The sequence below is a fragment of the Hesperophylax consimilis genome, unplaced genomic scaffold (assembly GCF_061612785.1).
Source record: "Hesperophylax consimilis isolate HC1 unplaced genomic scaffold, BYU_Hcon_1.0 scaffold_33, whole genome shotgun sequence".
NCBI classification, from domain to species: Eukaryota; Metazoa; Arthropoda; class Insecta; order Trichoptera; family Limnephilidae; genus Hesperophylax; species Hesperophylax consimilis.
In genome coordinates this window covers 42,079-49,692 of record NW_028301263.1, presented here as the reverse complement: position 1 = coordinate 49,692, position 7,614 = coordinate 42,079, and the positions used below count along the sequence as shown (strand labels likewise).

The 7,614-nt window shown below is 34.4% G+C and overlaps 1 pseudogene; it reads right to left on the bottom strand.

Annotated features, from left to right (window-relative positions):
- Positions 1-1,790: 1,790 nt before the first annotated feature.
- LOC149409189 (52 kDa repressor of the inhibitor of the protein kinase-like) lies at positions 1,791-4,827 on the bottom strand (annotated as a pseudogene).
- Positions 4,828-7,614: the final 2,787 nt, after the last annotated feature.

Here is a 7,614-nt window from a genome sequence, read left to right as displayed (position 1 = left end):
GTAAGAAGCGCCCAGCGAGATCTCCATTCGCCGATGCTTCCATACGCTTGTTAATACCTTGTTACCTGGTGGATGAATACCGTCCATTCTATTTTGCCAGCAGCGGCCGAGCCGGCAGCGTAGTCAATATTATCGACAATCCTCAAACTATGGGGAACGCTAATAAAAGTAAATATTTATAAAATTTGAATTGATTTTATTTATTTACAATCCAAACAAAAATATTCTGAAAGTGAATTATTAATAGGTACATATAAATATTAATAAAAAGAAACTTGACTAAGTTAAATATAATATGTATATATATTAACAAAATGTAACTAATACGTTCTTTTACAAAACTAGGTATATGTACTTTTATCAAATTTACATACACTTTATCAAATTTCCACATATAAAATTTTTGTAAAATTTATTTACAAATAAATTTTTTGGAAACAAATCAACAAACCAATCTCAATATTAGAAATGATGATGGAACAACTCACAGCTAGGTTTAAATATATTCTACAATAGATGCATCAATTTATGGATACATACACTTAAAAAAAAAGGTTAAAATAAATAACTTGCATCTAGCTATTCTGAATTTATCCTAAAAGAGCATAATTAAAACAAATACAATAGATATCGCGGGTTCGAACCCCGGCAAACAAATCTCAGTATTAGACATTTTCAAGGAACAGCTCACAGCTACATATATTTAAAAATTATTCTTATAAAATATTAACTCTGATCTACCAATACTGAATTTAAGCATTATATTCGTCAACCTAAAATTTCTCAAATGAAAATATTCTACATTAGATACATCAATTTATGGATACATAGACTTAAAAAAAAACGGTGAAAATAAATAACTTGCATCTACCTATGCTGAATTTATTCCAAAAAGAGCATAATTAAAACGAATACAATATATATTATTTTAAAACAAAAAGTAAAATTTCGACGGCCTCCATGGTAGAGGGGAAAGGCTGCCAGCTAGCGATCCGGAGATCGCGGGTTCAAACCCGGCAAACAAATATCAGTATTAGACATTATCAAGGAACTGCTCCCAGCTACATATATTAATAAAAAGAAACTTGATTAAGTGAAATATAATATGTATATATATATATATATATATTAACAAAATGTAACTAATACATACTTTTAAAAAACTAGGTATATGTAGTTTTATCAAATTTACATACACCATACTAAAGGTCCCCATAAGGACGTCAACAACAGAAATTTTTAAGCATTTTGACGTTCCAAGTATACAGAAAATCTATGCCAAAAACATTCAGGTACACCACCTCAAAAATAATTCAGAAGTAAACACCTCACATACTTATAAAACCAGAGCCAAAGAAACAGAGATACAAAATATACCAAAGTGTAACTCTACCTTTGGACAAAAAAGTTCTAATTTTTTAGCAATAAAGGTATATAACAAACTCCCACTTAGTATCAAACAAATTAAAACCAAAAATCACTACATTAAGGACATTAAATCTTGGCTTAAGGAACTACCGGAAAAAGAACTCACTAGCCTATTAAAAACATCGTCGTAGAAGTTTCTGGAAAACCTTACCCAAAACATGAAGTCGAACCATAGAAGTCGCTGAAAAATTATTCAAAACCTAGTCCCCCTCAGCACAGGATCTCCTAGTGAGGAGGACTATAAAAATCTATATCAATTAATCATATAAATATATATAATTCTTATAAAAATGTTTAAAAAAATGTAATATAGTTACTAAATAAAAAAATAAAAATAAAATAAAAAAACGTATAGCTTCATCTTAAATAACAAAATCAATTTTTCGTTTACTTCTTCTCCCAAAACGCGTTATCACCTCATCTACTTCAATTGGTACGTTTTTATGAACGTGGAGAAGTGCCAGTCCGGTTAGGCGTTCTTCAACCATTGAAGCTCTTAGCCACGATTTGATTCTTCGTAACGTAGAGAAAGATCTTTCCGCTGTCGCTACACTAACAGGTAGTGTAGCCATAATACATAAAAATTTTCTTACATTAGGATACATCTCAATATCGCAATTTAAAATAATGTCAGAAATCGACTGCGGTATGTCCTGACTACGCTGCCACTTCATCATCCACAGCCGATATTCATTTACAATGATAGAAACTGGAGTATTATCTAATAACAATGTATAATCGGATGCTAGTTGTTTCACAGTTTCAATGTCTTGATTACTGTATTCGCTTTTTGGCATGAAAACGCTTAGCTGAAAAAAATTAAGGATTTCAGGAGACAGACGGTCCTGTAGGTCACTTATTATTGAATCCAGAAGAGGGATGTATATGGATCTGCGGAAATACTCTTCAGCAGATTGAGCAGGTTGATTATTGGCCCTATGTATTTGTCTTGACACTATTCTGGGACATTTAATTTCTACATCTAGCTGCTCAGCTACTTCTTTAGCCTCTTCAAAAAGCTGTCGGTAAATTATGTCCACATTTTCTCTTTTATTTTGTAGAACACACAAAGTATCGTTAATAGCGTCCGCAGCTTTTTTTAAATCAATGGAGTTCGATTGCAGTATTCTGCTTAAAGATACAGTAGTACCTGAAAAATAAAAAGTTAGTATGTGACTGTTTGTGAGTTATGGGTGAATAAATTAAGGATCTTGACTTAATATAAATGGTAGTTAAAATTGTTTTTGTTGAAACACAAACAAATTAACAATATAATATTCAAGTAGGTATAGTACGTATGTTCATTATCCAAACAATAAGAAACAAAATAATATAGGCAAGTACCCACCTAAAATATCACTTAAACAGATGGAGGATATAATAAAGTCAGAACTGCGCAATGCTTGCAGCAAGCAATGCGCATCAGTAGCGGTTTTACTGTCTTGCCAAGTAGAAATCTTCTCCAAAGCGCTACAAATTTTGACCAAGTTGTCTCCTTGAAATTGAAGATGCCCATCATGCCTCTCTACCCAACGTGTCTCACAGATACCTTGCAAGGCAACTCCGAATCCTTTTTTAAAAACTTCATGCCTCTTAGCGGATGCATTGGCAAAAGCTACAACTTTTCTCATTGTGCCAGAAGTATTGCGACAAGAAACTACTTGGGATAATCTAGCCAACGAGTTATTAAGTACATGGTTGTTGCATGGGCAACGTTTGGCGTGAATGGCTATTTTCTTCAATTCTTGCACTGCACCTTTCGTATCTGATGCCATAACCGAGCAGCTGTCAGTTCCAATACCCACACACCTAGTTAAATCTAAATTAAATTTAGTACACAGATTTTCAACAATTTTCGCCAATGCTACACCTGTCAATCGAGGCTCTATATCACCTGAATTGTTTTCTTCACGTCTAAGAGCATCGTAAGTGTCACAGAAAGTCACAAAATGTTCCTTTATAATACCATTATGAAAATATCGAAATGATAGGCTCAGCTGTGAGATATGTGATATATCTGTTGTTTCATCGAACAAAATTGAAAAAAAAATTGCTTCCCGCACATTCTGTAAAATGTTCTCCTGAATGATTTCTGCACAAATATCTATCAACTCATTTTGTACAGTCTTGCTGATGTACGTGGCGTTGGATTTTGAAGATTCTAAATGCTGCTGCAATGCAGTATCGCCAGAATCTATACGAAATTTTAAAAGGGCTCTGAAATTCCCTTCATCAGCTACCACGCTGTCATGGCTCAACAATTTACCATCGTCGCGATGGCCACGTAACGGTATATTTTGATGGCCACAAAATATAATAGTTTTTACGATTGGTCGCAAACGATCTCTATTTTCATTTATTTGTGTCAGTCTTTGACTATTTACTTGGTTCATTATATTAATTTCTGGCTTGTGAAAAGTCAACAAAAAGTTCTTCCCTGCTTCGACAGCTGATTCGTGGTATTTTTTTCGCTGGTGTGTTAGCAGAACACCATTTTCACCAAGCAAATTATCAAAAGCTTTTAACGGTTCTTTTACGAGTCGATATAAGGGTGTTTTTTTCTGTACACCACCTCCAGGAGCTACGGCAAACAAAGCACAGTACTTGCAGTAAAGTCCCTGGTCTTTATGCGACAAAACAAGCCAGTGAAACTTTTCAAGGTGAGACTTATTCGCATATTTTTTTGTTTGTTTTCCTTTTTTATTAACAACACAGTGCGGGAAAGTGTAATTAGGGGGAGGCTGCCAATGCTTTTCAAGCAACATAGCTTTAGTAGATGAATCATCTATATTTTTCCCTATATAACATGCAATATCTGAAGCAAACTCTGATTGAGAAAGTGAAGTCTTTATCTGATCAGAATCAGAAGTCGACGTACATAATATAGGCTGAATATCGTTAATAACAGGAGAGCATGTTTTTTCATCGTCTAAGGTTAATGTAGGCAATGTTATAGCTGTAGAAGCAAAGCAAGAAGCAGAAGCATCGGCAGTACAATTATTATCCTCTGTAGTTGTTGTAGGTAAATTTTTCGAGTGAGCAATCTCAAGCCTTGGTTTCTTTGTGAAAAATGAATCTATTTTTTTAAATGAACTGCCACCTATATTACGTTTTAACCCACCACCACCATCTCCTTTTCCCTTAGAGTCACCCTGCAAGCAAAACCATGCAAATTTCACACCCCACAACAGACAACAGACTTTTGTAAATACATATTAACACACTTTAATCGGGAAGAGTAGTTCTACCCGTTCGGTCGATTGATGCTTAACGTCGGGAAGGGTAGTTCTACCTTCTGCGCCCGCCTCATTTCAATGGCAGAAAAGAAGAAATTATCCGATGTTTTTATATGAATATTATATACCAATCTCTTTGTAAAGGTCCCAACTATACGTACATAATTATCAATTTGTAATGCAAGTCTTTATTTAGTATTTATCTTGGAGTCTTTTGTGTACATCGATATTTCAACTAAAATGACCTATATTTTATGAAAACCTGACACTTGATAGGTATTGCTTTGAAGATCAACGAAATAAGTAATTTAGATAACATATTCTGTTATTCTAATAATTCAATTCTTGGAATGAGGGTTTTTATGACCATGAAACCCGAAACAAATCTCTCTATCTCTGTTCCGCACCCACTCAACTCCTAGGTGCGAGCGAGCGCAGAGTGTCTGACGCGTCTAACAAAAGCAGGTATCGGCAAACACAGTTAGGCGGACCAAAATAAATATTTACAAGTGCATGGCAGTTTTTAAAACGCAAATTGTCGTACGGTTGTGTTCTGAGGAGATAATATTTATATTAGCTTTTTCAAACCTTTCAAAATGGATTCTGAAAATTACGAAAGTGATGACGAAATCGTTGCAGATAATTTATCTGCCTGTTCTAGTAATTATTTGCCTGAATTCGATAGTGAAAGTGAAGAATCTAGTGAAAGTGAAGAAATTTCTTGTAGGAGAAGAATGTCAGTGATGCCATTACAGTTCAGTGATTCTGAAGAAAGTGATATGGAGGAAGAAGGAGAAGAGTGGTCTCGAATAGATAATCCGCCAAATATCGAATCATTTTAAGGTCATCCTGGTGTTTGCGTAACACCAGCTGATTCCAAAAGTATTATGCAAGTAGTAGAACTATTTATTGGAAATGATTTGTTTGAAATGATGGTAGAAGAAAGCAATCGTTACCATGCTCAAAATGAATCAAGATTCAAACAAACGAACAAATCCATCAAGTGGAAGCCTATAAATATTCCAGATATGAAAAGAATGTTAGGATTGATTCTGCTTATGGGTCAAGTGCAAAAAACTACGAGACAAGATTATTGGTCTTCAGACCAATGTATCGAGACGCCCATATTTTCAAAAACAATGAGCCGTGATCGTTTCAATCAAATTTGGAGATCTTGGCACTTTTCAAATAACCAAAACATTACCGATTCCAGCGACCGCCTTGAAAAAATTCGACCCGTTTTGACATATCTCATCCCAAAATTTAATTCTGTTTACAAGCCTCAAAGGGAGCTTTCTCTAGATGAAAGCATCATACCGTGGCGGGGAAGGCTAGCATTTAAAGTATACAATGCGTCAAAAATAATTAGATATGGTATTCTCGTGCGAATGGTTAGTGAAGCCCCTACGGGATAAATTTGGAAATATACTGTGGGCAAGGAAAGCGACTAATAGATACAGTTGAAACATTGCTTAATCCATGCCTAAATTTGTGGCATCATGTATATATGGACAATTACTATAATAGCGTTAAAACTAGTGAAGTGTTGTTGAAACATAAAATAAGAACGTGCGGAACAATGCGAATTAATCGAGGTTTTCCCGAATGCCTTAAAAACGTAAAGCTCAATCCAGGCCAAAGTATTTTCCGTCGAAAAAATGATGTGTTATTGCAAATTTGGAAATCTAAGAGGGACGTCAGAATGATTTCAACTATACATTCTTCGATCATACTTGAAAGCGGCAATATCGATTGGAAGACGAAACTACGAATCTGGAAACCACAGAGTATTATTGAGTATAACAAATATATGAAAGGAGTTGATCGTGCAGATCAGTATCTTTCGTATTACTCAATAATAAGAAGAACCAAAAAATGGACTAAGAGAGCTGTGATGTATTTATTGAATTGTGCTCTGTTTAATTCCTACAAAGTTTACAAGGCCTTGAATGCAACCAAAAGACTGACTTATAAACAATTTTTACTCAATGTTGCTAAATATTGGATAATGACCGAGATTTCTGAAACTGATGCAAATTTTGAGGAACCGAGACCATCCACATCACAATTACAAAGGAAAGTCTTGAAAAAAGATCCTCCAGGGAGATTATCAATGGACACAAAAAAACATAAAGCGATAAAAATTGTCACCGGCGTAAAAAGAAATATCCCCAGAGACAATGTCGCGTGTGTTCTGCGCACAAAACGAAAGGTCTGACGAGTTATATGTGTCAATTTTGCGACGTCCCTCTTCATAGGGGGGAATGTTTCACTAAGTATCACACTGTATCCAAATATTAGATGAACAATTTTTAGACGTGAACTGAAACTGATTACATAAAAGTGGTTAGAAACTAAAACCTAATAGTGTATGGTGAAAAACAATAAACAATATTACGTGAGCAATACGAGAAGCATTCTACCGTAAGTGATTATTTTAAATTTCATTTGAAAAAATAACCAATATTATTAGCACGTTCCGATGGTTTTGGTCCGCTGTACCGTGCGAGGAGCAATTGCACACGTGGTATTTCAATGGGTAATAATGTGTTACTCTGACGATACTAGAGAAGTGGCAATTTTTTTTGTTTTTATAATGATTTGGGCTTGGTGAAAATATAATAATTTGTAATTTTATAAAATTGAAACCTAGTTTATACTTAAAAAATTGAGCCCTAATTACTCAACAATGACTTTGTTTTCGATTTATTATGTTGCATTAGAAATAATACTTGGTTTTCGGCAAGAAATTTTATAGCTTGGGTATGCTGAATTAGTATGTAGAAAATTTTATTGAAATATTTCCATTATTTTCGAAGATATAGCGATTTAAAACAAATTAAACAAATTCGCGCGGGACCTTTATTTTCGCCCGTTTTCAGCGGTCAGCCGGCGAAAAAATAACCCGATCAAAGTGTGTTAATTATAAGTACCTACGCTACGTAAAACA